Source organism: Lissotriton vulgaris, unplaced genomic scaffold (genome assembly GCF_964263255.1).
Source record: "Lissotriton vulgaris unplaced genomic scaffold, aLisVul1.2 SCAFFOLD_881, whole genome shotgun sequence".
Lineage (NCBI taxonomy): Eukaryota > Metazoa > Chordata > Amphibia > Caudata > Salamandridae > Lissotriton > Lissotriton vulgaris.
The window spans coordinates 778,713-791,664 of NW_028255099.1; positions in this window are offsets into that span (position 1 = coordinate 778,713).

Below are 12,952 nucleotides of genomic sequence, written 5' to 3' on the forward strand. Positions count from 1 at the left end.
GAAAGTCCAAGACACATTCTCTTGATGTATATCAGCTGCAATTTTGTGCAATTTGTTAATGGCTTTATACACAGAAGGAGTATGGTCAGGGATAAACACACAACAGCTACTTCCGATAATTCTGCACGCTCCGCCTCTATCTGCTAACATAACGTCAAGAACCATTCGGTTCTGTAACACAACAATTCTAGTAATTTGTAGTTCTTCAGTAAGATTCCCAAGAGCTGCAGCAGTTTGATTAGTAACAGCTTCTACTACTCTCGTCAATCGCCGTATTTTTCTGCTATTCAAAGCAGGTCCCACAAAGAAAAACAATCCCAAATTGAAGTCTACATATTGTTGCAAACTAGTGTTCGTCTGATCGACATCGTCTATGGATAAAGTCCTTTTGAATCTGTTCACAGTTACATTATTCAACAATTTCAAGTCTTTATGATACGAAGCAGGTGCCAAGAATACAGGTGGCAATAGAAACGATACATAACATACTCCAGACCAACCGGGCGGTAATCGGCAATAGGCCTTATTTCCACATACAAAATAGGTATTATGTGAAGCCAGAAAAGTACTGTTATTCAGACCGTCAATGTTCAACACAACAATGCAGTCACTAACACCTACAGGAATGTGACCTACACTCTGTACACATAAATCAGCTTGCGCTTGGGCCACTGAAATCACGAACTTCTCTTGTCCAACAGTGTCTCTAGTGTTCGTGAAGATATAAGGGGTCGATTCATTGTCCGGTCGATATTCTTCCCATTCTCATATAGTTCCATTGGCTTGTGGATAGCCATCTTTGTCCTGACGACATTCCTTGTTCAATTTGAAAATCAGTCGTCCTACTGTAGGTTTTCTTGTAGAAAAAAGCAAAGTATACCACGCTCGACAAGAACCATTATGAGAAAAGGGAAGTGGTATAGATGGTGTTCCCCCTTTCTTTTGGTGCGCTGGCATCATCCCACATACCCAACAGTCTGTGGCATTTGTAGCAACATGGGTATGATGCAACATCTGAATGAAGGTATTATTCAAATATGACTGTCGATGTTTCAACTCTTGATATGGGAATGTATAGAAAAAGTGCTCATCAGGGACTGGAGTAGAAACAACATACAGTTCACGGGCAGGAGCTTTCTCCTCAACGAACCACATGACTGTAGCAATAACTGCTATAATGAATATGAACCCTACAGAACCAAGAATCTTCTTCTTATCCATTTCGAACAAAATGTACACAGTATCTTCCTGAAACTAAAGTGTTGTCAGAACTCTTACCCCTGAGGTAGCCGTTGTTTTCTTCACCATCGGGCCAAGACGGGTGTCACTACTCTAATGCATGGCTGATCCCCCCCCTTGCCTCATTGGCTCTCCGTTTCACAAACCTAGGGACCGTTCTGACAACTTCTCACACAAATGCAGACTCTTTCCTTGGTCGTAGATTGTATCTTCTCGATGCAGGCGTCGTTTGGTCCGGGAAGAGCTCCTCCGAATGGTCAGATACCACAGCACGGCCTCACTCCGTAGTCAGGATGTCTCGATGGTCAGTCAGCACAGCAGGTTCCACCAAATCGGGTAGCACCTTCCGGCAGTGAACGGAATGGATCCAGTTCCTGCGATTCGTCACTCGCACTGCTGTTCTCGTGGCCAGGAGGACTTGTTCAGGGCCACACCATCTCGGCTCCAGACTACTCGACCTCTCAAATGATTTAAGTAAAACAAAATCACCAGGCCGGAGATTGTGACCTTCTCCTGTGGACCGGTCAGGGAGTGCTTCTCGAACCTGTTGATGAATGGAAACCAAACTATCAGTTAATTGTGCCAAATAGTCATTCATTAAAACACAAGGTACATCATACACTGAACTTGGTTTGGGCACCCCCCATATATTCATGGGGCGCCCGAAAACTATCTCGTAAGGCGTTAAGCCCGTTCGAGAGTGCGGTACCGATCTGATAGACAACAACGCCAAAGGCAGAGCATCTGGCCAAGTCAGAGAAGCGGAAGCCTGAATCTTCCTTATCTTCAATTTAGGAGTGCCATTGTACTTTTCCACCAATCCAGCTGACTGAGGGTGGAATACTGCATGAAACTTCTGCACAATACCAAATCCCTTCAGGACATACTTAATAACGTCCGCCACAAAATGGGGCCCGTTATCACTCCACAACAATCTACAAACACCAAAACGAGGGAAAAATTCCTTCAAAAGCACCTTAGCAGTAATCATGGCGGTATTGTCCTTGGTAGGGTATGCTTCAATCCATTTACTGAATGCACAAACCACAACCAGTGCGTACTTCAGATTATTACAGTGTTCAATTTGCAGTACTTCAAAAGGTGCAGTAGATGTTGCAAATCCTCCTGTTGGAGTTCGTGTCCCTTTTCCGGGATTATATTTAAGGCAAATCATGCAGGTCTGCACTACTCTCCCACACTTGCGTAAGCAATTTCACAATTGCTGAAGCTCCAACACGTGCTAGCCCATGTGCCATCTGAACCATAGGTTGTAAGAAGGCTGTAGGTAACTTCCACCTATCCATCTGCTTATTCCTCCAACAACCCTCATCGTCCAATTCTCCATCTTTGGACCATTGCTCTCGTTCTTTCTCAGTAGCAGTTTTTTGTATTTCTAATACTCCCCTAGCATCGTGCCACCGTTCAGCTTGTGACTTCACAACATACATTGAAGTAGAGCTAGGCTGCATCGCAGTTTCACGTGCCACTTGATCTACGAAAGCGTTTCCTTGTCCCACTTTGTCTGTCACTTTCTTGTGTGCACTACATTTCACTATAGCTATCTTCTTAGGAAGGGTCAATGCAGTCAAGAGGTTTTGTACTAATTCTCCATACATTATTTGAGTTCCGTGTGATGTCAAAAAGCCCCGTTCCTTCCAGAGCAGGCCAAAATCGTGCGCTACTCCAAAAGCATAACGGCTGTCTGTGTAGACATTCACACATAATCCTGCACTAAGCTCACAAGCTCGTGTCAATGCTATCAGTTCTGCTGCCTGAGCTGATATCTGTGGTATGCATGCTGTCTCCACTATTGTGTATAATGTGGTAATTGCATATGCTGCGGAAGTAGTTCCGTCTGGTAACTTTAAACAGGACCCATCCACCCACAGCTCTCCATCCACATCTGTAAAGGGCGTATCTTGTAAATCAATACGACCCTTTGTCTGTTCCTCGGTCACAAAGACACAGTCATGTGTCTCTTGCCCCTCAGGCTGAGTTGCTGGGAAGGGTAACAACGTGGCTGGATTCAATGTTGCACATCTCTTCAATGTAATGTGAGGAGCCAATAACGTCAGCTCATATCCTGTCAGACGAGCACTAGTTAAATGCTGCGTCTTTGTCTGATTCAAATGGGCATCAACAGCATGGGAACCAACACCAACAACTTATGAGATAAGATTATCCCTTCACTCTGACGTATTGACACAGCTGTCGCAGCAACTGAGCGAAAACACCCAGGCAGCGCTCGGGCAACAGGGTCAAGTACTGCCGATAAGTATGCACAAGGGCGCTGTTTATCGCCGTGCATCTGCACTAACACTGATAACGCGCATCCATCTCTTTCATGTACATACAATGTAAAAGGTTTTGTATAATCAGGGGTGCCTAGTACTGGTGCTGAACAAAGGGCCTGACGTAATTGGTGAAAAGCATTCTCACATTCATCTGTCCATGGAAGGGGAACTGGGGTATCTTTTGTCAACAAGCCTAACAATGGTTTAACTACATAGGAAAACCCCAATATCCACTGTCTACAAAAAGATGTAAGGCCTAGAAAGGCTCGAACTTCTTTCTGCGTAGTCGGTACTGGTGTATCTAAAATAGCTTGGATACGATCTGGTGTGAGTGCACGCCCCTCCTTAGACAAAAGGTGACCTAAGTAGGTTACCTTTGGTCTACAATATTGCAGTTTCTTTTTCGATACTTTGTGGTTATGGGATGCCAAAAAGGTAAGCAAAGACAAAGTGCACTGTTGACATTGCTCAGGGGTGTCGGCGGCCAACAAGATGTCATCGACATATTGTATGAGCGTCACACCGTCTGGTAAAACAAAAGAATCTAATTGTCGTTTCAATGCCTGACTGTGAATGCTAGGGCTCTCAGTATAGCCTTGAGGAATCCTACAAAATCTGTACGATCTATTATTCAACGTGAAACCGAAAAGATATCGGCTGTCAGGATGAATAGGGATCGAAAAGAAGGCATTCTTCAAGTCTATAACAGAAAACGTTGTTGCAGTTGGTGGGACCAAAGTGAGGAGTGTCGCAATATCAGAAACCACAGGGTATTGAGGTATGACAATCTTATTAACCTCCCTTAAATCAATAATAAATCGATATATCCTAGTATCAGTGTCTTTCTTCAAAATCGGTAGGATAGGACTGTTGCACACATTATATGGAACTTCTTCAACCACCCCAACTTTAATCAAATCCTGTACTATCTGTGTGAGTGCCTCCTCCCCCTCCTGTGATATCCGATACTGAGGCAGGCGTGGCAGCACAGCTCCCTCCTTTACACTGATGTGCACCGGAGGGATAATCATCTGTCCCACGTCGGTATCGGACGTGGCCCACAAAGTGTCAGGCAAAGAGGCCAGTGCAGCCTCTATGGATATCATATACACCCTCTCCATTGACGGATAATTGTCATTTAAAATAACACGTACTCCCTCAGGGGAGCACCGTATCGTAGCCCGAACATATTTGAGCATATCCAGGCCAACGATATTATCAGGAGTGTTTGGGGAAAGTAGGAATGGACATGATGCAGCAAACTGATCTACCGAGAGTGCAAGAGGTTGTGACAGTGGGCTAACAGAAGGCGTTCCATCGAACCCTATTGGCGTAATCGTTGAGCCAGACAGGGGAGCCCTTGGAACCAATTTTCTAGATAATGCGCTACGAGTAGCTCCTGTGTCAACCAGGAACCTATCAGTAGAGCCCAAAACATGTGCTGTAACATAAGGACCCATCTGATCTACTGGCACTTCAACTGGTTCCTTACCCCATCCTACGCAATCCTATGCATACTGTGAATCGTGGTGTTCGGGAAGCGTATAATCAGACATTTGATACTGATTCCGTCGATCAAAAACATTGGACCCATCTCGGGGTCGCGCATTAGAATCAAATCTAGCTCGGTCATTCATGTTGTTTCTAGGGCCTGAAAAGTTTCCTCTACCCCTCATAGACCCTCGCCCACGCTCCTGTCGCTGAGCACGCAACAGCGGGCACTCATTCGCCCAATGACCTTTCTGCCGACAATATGCACATTGATCCCGGGCCAAATCAGTACGACCCAGAGGACAGTTGGCAAAATTCCTGCCGCCTCGATCATTACCTCTACGAGGCGGTCCATATACTTGCGCTAGCATAACCTTCGTTTTCAAATCTTTAGATTTCTTTTCCTCACTACCCTTTGCTTCTAATTCTTGACGCTCGTAATACTGAGCCATCGTCAGGAGGGATGCTGGTGTCGAAGTTGTCCAAGAACTTTCACTCGCTTTTAATCGAGCTGCTATACTTGGCAATAAATTTGAAACATATTTATCAACAAAAAGGTGTCGGCCCGTATCATCCGTGAGCGACTGACCACTAAAATCATGGAATGTTTCTTCTAATCGTGTGAAGAAATCTGACACAGATTCATCTACTTTCTGTTTACACAATGCTAACATAGTCCAATCAATCTTTTTAGGGGGGATAAGCGTTTTTAATTTAGCTACAATAGCAGCGGGGAGATCTAAAATGGCCTGGGGCGGTTTCTGTGCTGGTCTCCTCTCCCTGTCCTCATCTTCGAGATCCGCCCATCGAGCTTTAAATGCCTGAAGGTCATCAACCTTTCGTATTGATCTCCACATATCTGGGGGTAATATAAGCCCAAAGAATAAATCGATATCAGACAGAGTCATAGTGCAAGAATTCAAAGCCCCTTCAACTTCTTCATAAAAGGCTGCAGGATTCTTTTGAGGGTCAGGTAATGCTGCCTTTAACGCCATAACATCGGCCCTATTCCAAGGAGTGTAAACCCAGTTATAAATAAAATACCCTTGAGCATCAGGAGACCCTTTATCTGAACTAGTACCTGCTCCTTTAGGAGGAACATACAAAGGCGCCGCCTCCCGCATTGGTTTAGCATGCACTGCATCGATCTTATCTGAATAAAAGATGGATGACTGTTTCCCGCCGCCGCTCGGATTCGATTGTTCCTCATACGCTTTCTGTTTCCGTGCTTCGTCCCGTAGCTGAAACATTTCATCCCGTAATGAAAATAACCGTCGGATTGCATTGGGTACCTGAGGGGAGAGAAAAAGACCTTTCCGAAAATCCTTTGCATCAGCTATCACATTTGCTGGTTCAAGAACATCAGAATATTTCCGAAAGGCCGACACTATTTCATTAGAAAGATAATCAGCAAAGTACAATTTTTCCCTGTCTTCCCATGACTCAAGCTCTGTTAACAAATCAGCGAGAGTAATAGAATCCTTTTTAACCCGATGAGCAATCTTACGAAGCTCGGCCATACGCTCAGTCGATAACATAGACTGCGTATCCACCTTCGGTGCCGGCAGTCTAGAATCCTGATCTCCTCCTCTCAGGGCAGACGGACCAACGTACGGGGGCGGTGAGCGATCTAGTAACGAAAAATCATCATCCGATTTATTAAGGACAGGATAAAGAGGCTGTCGAACAGGGTATTGGCCAGATACTTGCAGCCGACGTTCTTTCTCCTGTCTCTCTTCTAGTACTTTTGCTTCACGTTTTTTCGCTTCATGCGCTTTCTCACGCTCACTCTTTCGTTGCTCTTTCTCAATCAGTGCTTGCTCACGCTTCTCTCGCTCTCGCACCTCTTTCACCTACATTCGTATACATTCAAACATATCTTGCCTCACTCGCCGCTTACACATACACTGCTCAACATACTCAATTTTCCTCAAATCAAACGATCCATACATAGGCCATCGTAACTCAGGATCCTTTTTGGTAAATTTCCGCCACAACGTGCTGTACATTATGGGGGAAAGACCAAACTTCACATACATATCCCTATTCGGCGTCCCCTCTGGGGGGGCCGGCTGTGATTCTTCAAGTACCAACAGGTCATTTCCAAAACAGCAGCACCACTTACGAAGTGCGCTAAGAACAGGTCTGTCTAAAAATACTACTAAAATGGCACTTAACGTTGCCGCTCAAATTCACAGGTCAGGAGAAATATCTCCACATTGCCATAAGGTACAGAGAGCCCTACCGCTTTGCAGACGCCTCATCTGGGGAGAAGAACACCGTGTCCCTGCACATCCTGCCCGCCTCCCGCCGCTCGCTGACCAAGCTGAGCCGCCGAGTGGAGCGCGGGTCAGGAGACTACAAGCCCCATCAGCCCAAGCGGGCTGCAACGCTTTAAGCCGCGCCAGGAGGCACTTAAAGCCGAGGTCAGCCCTGACAATAGCGGAATTGCCATAAGGTACAGAGAGCCCTACCGCTTTGCAGACGCCTCATCTGGGGAGAAGAACACCGTGTCCCTGCACATCCTGCCCGCCTCCCGCCGCTCGCTGACCAAGCTGAGCCGCCGAGTGGAGGCCCAGTGGAGACTACAAGCCCCATCAGCCCAAGCGGGCTGCAACGCTCCAAGCCGCGCCAGGAGGCGCTTAAAGCCGAGGTCAGCCCTGACAATAGCGGAATTGCCATAAGGTACAGAGAGCCCTACCGCTTTGCAGACGCCTCATCTGGGGAGAAGAACACCGTGTCCCTGCACATCCTGCCCGCCTCCCGCCGCTCGCTGACCAAGCTGAGCCGCCGAGTGGAGCGCGGGTCAGGAGACTACAAGCCCCATCAGCCCAAGCGGGCTGCAACGCTCCAAGCCGCGCCAGGAGGCGCTTAAAGCCGAGGTCAGCCCTGACAATAGCGGAATTGCCATAAGGTACAGAGAGCCCTACCGCTTTGCAGACGCCTCATCTGGGGAGAAGAACACCGTGTCCCTGCACATCCTGCCCGCCTCCCGCCGCTCGCTGACCAAGCTGAGCCGCCGAGTGGAGCGCGGGTCAGGAGACTACAAGCCCCATCAGCCCAAGTGGGCTGCAACGCTCCAAGCCGCACCAGGAGGTGCTTAAAGCCAACGTCAGCCCCGCCTCGCGGGACGCGAGCTGGACGCCGGGCGGGCCCGTTTCAGCCCGTTCCAGACTGAACCAGGCTGGGCTGGGCCCCCTCCCCTTGGTTTGGTTTGTAATCGCCTGACGACCCTCTCTTCAGTTAAAGGTACTCTTTAGTTCTGTGTTTTGATTCTTTTGGCTCGCTGCCCCTGTGCCTGCATATCCACATTATGTCAGTAACAAGGGGATCCAGGAGTAAGACTGCACTTAGAACTGCGCAGTTTATAGGCCCCATCGACAAATTTATCTCTACTACTACTGAGGCTATCAATTTAAACATTTCCCTTTTAGAGCGCAGGGTATCCCAGGACCTTGCGTTTGCTAAGAGATCCTCCCTGGGTCTCATAGCTACGGCTTTAACCCCAGTCCCAGCAGTTACATCTATTCCCAGCCTTTCTCAACCCGGAAATGTTATAGCACAAGTTCATTCCATTCCCAATGCTATAGATCTATCGGCCACAAACCTGTCAGTGGGACTGGACTCCACTGAGAACCTTGAGATCACCCCGGACTTGGAGCGGATTGTAGTTGACGACCAGACCCAAGGTATCCGTTCCATGGGGGTGAGAGAAGGCGCCATTCCTAAGCAGTCAATACCCTTAAATAAAGGGAATAAGGCCAACCAACATCCTAAAAACAAGAAAAAGAAAGGGACTACTACAGCACCAGTCACGAATATACCTATCTGTACTAACTCTGTAACATCTGTTTCGCCTAACCCACATTGTACTTCTAAGGGTATTGTCCAGGGGGGTGCACCCTGTCCGTCTGACTTTGATAATACCCAGTTGTTTGAAAGACTCAGGGACTTATTTAAACATCAACTCCAGCCCCTGGAACGGAGCATCATGGCCATTGAGAAACAGCTTGCCATACTTATAGATAAATCTCCCAACCATCCAAGGGCAGGAACGGCTAAACCCGGGGGGTTTCATCTGTGGTTTCATCTGTGGTGTCCTGTCCGGGGGTCCCTCCAACTAAGACTAACATAGATAAACCATCTGTCAATACAGTTATGTTTAATACCAAATCTAAAACAAAGGATCCCACAATTTTAACATCGTCTGTTTCTAACACCTGCATTAATTGTTCCAAATCTAAGCCGAAAGACAAACCAATACCCCAGACACCGTCATCCAGTCAGCAAATTCTTGCTGTCCAGACCCCACAAGTTACCTCCAATGATGCCAATCGTACCCTGACCAATGAGCCTTTACAGCAATTTACCAGCAAAAATAAGGCCCCCAAAGCTAATTCCCATGCAGACAAAAAGAGGCCTAGACCTAAACGCCCATTTCAATTGGCTCCTGAGGTATCTCCATTTACGGCAATTTTAACAGGAGTACCGGAACTCCCAGAGGGAACTGATGAACCCCACTGGTCCCTCCGGAATAAAATTCTGCAGTGGCTTAGTATCCACAGGCCTCTGAAGCCCCCATTCACCTGTAGAATATCTTCGGTACGCAGGGTATCTTGGGTGGGTAAGATCCCCAAGAGCATTCAAGGGGATTGTGTCATCGTTACATGCGAGGATGCCTCTACTGTGAACCACATATGTTCATGGCCTGATCTAGAGAAGAAAGGGGGAATCGATACCCACCGACTCTCCTTTTTCTACCCCCCTACTTCTAATTACCACCACCCAATTCCACCGCCAAATTGGGCTATGAACCAAGAATACCAATGGGACTATGGCGACCCATGGCAAATTCAACAGTTTAGAGGTAGGGATTGGTTACCTCGTCCCTGGTATCCCAATAACAACCGTTTTGCAGACGGCGGGTGGCAGGGTATCCAAACCTCTAACAGATTTGACTGCCTGGAGATGGTTGATTGACTTTATGTCCCATTACCACCGACTCCAACTGTCAATAGGCGGTCGGCATCTGGTGTGGTTGTGCGATCCGACCCTGCCAGCCCTAACTCTGCTCTTACAGTGGCCCCTGTGTCTTCTAGTGGTCATATGGTTTTACAGAAGACTCCCGCACCCAAAAGTTCTTTGACCCAATCCCCTCCTCTTTGTCACCACCCTTTTAACATCCAACCCCCCACCTGCAGGTTAGTAACCGGACCCTCAAAGATACCAGCTCAGGTAACTAAGCCTGGTGACCTTATTTTGATATCCTGGAATATCGCTGGTATCGCAGGGAAATTAAATACCCCTTTTTGGTCTAGATTCATAGGAGAAGGGTTTGATATAGTCCTCCTCCAGGAGACCTGGAGTCAGGAGGATATCAATGTAGAAGGTTATTCTTCTTATTGCCTAAATGCCACCAAATCCAACTCTGGCAGGGCAAAGGGGGGTCTCTTGATTCTCCTTTCCAACAGATTGGAAACCTACAAAGTTAGAAGCAGCTCAAATGTGGGAGCTCACAGCCAGGTATTAAGGATTGCATGTGCTAAGGGAAAGGACCTGGTTCTCGTCAACTTTTATAATAACATTTTTGATGCCTCCAGAGGGAATATCCTGTACCCCCTGGAAAAAGAAATCGCTAAGGCTATAGGCATTTCAAACAAGCAGTCAGACATCCTATGGGCTGGGGACTTTAATCTGCAGCCATGTCAGCTATCTAAGGGCAACCCATGCGGCTTTGGGATGGAGCCGGATAATTCTAACGGGAGTGTGGGAAGGAGTGAGGATTCTCCCCATTTCCCACATTGCCATTACGGCTCCACCTTAAACAAACTGCTATCTAAATTAGATTTATCCTTATTAAATTGTAACAAAAATAAGCAGAATGCCATTTGCCCCACCTTTACAGGGAGGGAAGCTGGGACTTTCATCGATCACATCTTGTTCTCAAGCAATGGGGACTATGTAAGCTTGTACGTGAGAGAGGAAAGTCTTAGCGATCACAACAGTATTTGCGTCAACCTTCCTACAAGGGGTGTCACACAAAGAACTGGGGAAACCTGCACCACCGATATAGCGTCCCAACGACCCAACGGTCCGAGAATCAAATGGACGGGGGTCAATTCCGCGGCTAAACAAAGGGAGGTAATAGTCAGCTGTAAAATTGAGATTAGTTATTGCCTTAAAGATGTTTTTAACCACGATCTTCTGATATCTCAATTTATTAATATCAACACCATCATTGAGGGTATCTTCACCAAGAAACCCTCAGCTAATAAAACGATAAAACTGGGATGGTTTGATAAGCCCTGTACTGTAGCCTTACGGGAACTAAAACGTGTTTTAGGGCTCAAACCCCGTGATGGCATTAGCATCAAAGAAGCAAGGGTTAATTACAAACTGGCTATCTCTTACAGGAAAAAGGTACTACAGAGAGAAGCTTGGGATAAATTGAATGAAGCAGTTGAGACAAAAAATAGTAAACTCTACTGGGAAATAGTCAACAGTCCATTTCTAAATACAGAAGGTGTCCCAGAAATCACTTCTTATGTTGCCTGTGAGGACTGGGTTTCTCATTTCACTAATATTTTTAATCCAGAAAGGGTATCACTAACCCTACCTCTTGCTGACTTGCCAATGTGGTCACCTATACCTTTAGAGATTACGCTGCAAGAGGGACTAGAAGGCCTTGCTAATAGCAAGGGGGGGAAGGCCCCGGGACCTGATGGGGTGCCCATAGATTTATTAAAAACAGAACCTAATCTGTGGGCCCCCATTTTGGTTAGGACCTTCAACTGTGCAGCGGAAGGCAATTTTCCTCCCTCCTGGGGTCAATCGGTCATTGTCCCCTTATTTAAAAAAGGCAGCAAATCTGAGGCCTCCAACTATCGGCCAATTTCTTTATTGGACGCCTCAGTAAAGGTTATGAGCAGAATTCTGCTCAAAAGACTAGAAACTTGGGCAGAAGATATGAATATTTTAACTAAAGTGCAATACGGCTTCAGGAAGGGGATGGGTACCCTGGAGCAATGCGTGAATTTGGATCTTTTAATTAACAAATATACAGTGGCCAAAAAGGGTAATTTATTTTTATGTTTTGCTGATCTGAGCAGCGCATTTGATTTAGTTGATCACGGCATTCTTTGGCAGGTTTTATTGGAGTTAGGAGCACCGAAAGAAATAGTACATTTTCTGGCTAGGCTTTACCAGAAACTTTCTTGTAAAGTCCGATATGGCACCCATGGTGAATGTACACCATTCTTTAAGGTATCTAGGGGCATCCGCCAAGGATGCGTACTAGCTCCTCTTTTATTTTCCCTCTTTATTAACTGTGTTGATCGCACCTTGGCTACTATATCAGCAGACGCCCCGCAGATTGGAGGCAATTCTGTCTCAATTTTACTTTATGCGGATGACGCAGTACTTTTATCACGCACTCAGATAGGCTTACAGCGTCTTATTGATGGTTTTATGTTGTTTATACAAAACAGGAGACTCTGTGTAAACAAATCCAAGACCTATGTTATGTTGTGCGGTGAGTGAGCCAATAAACTAAAGTCCAATTTCTATATAGACAGCGATAAAATGTTACAAGTTAAAACATTTTGTTATTTAGGAATCACCTATGCTAATGATGGGTCCTGGAAATCAGAGCTTGACAATGCCAGGTTGAAAATGACTCGCTCTACTAGCAGCGTTTTTCGATTTTCTTCTAAGCTCGGTTCGAGAAGCATTCGTGATATGATTAACATCTATAATATTCGCTGTGTTCCCTCGGCATTGTACGGGGCTGGGGTGTGGGGCCACACAGATGGCACCTCTCTCCAAAAAGAGGAGAACAAGTTCCTAAGAAAAGTGCTATGTGTTCCCCACTCCGCTTCCATTCAATTAATTCATGACGAGGTTGGGGTCGAGTTTATCTCGGACTTAGC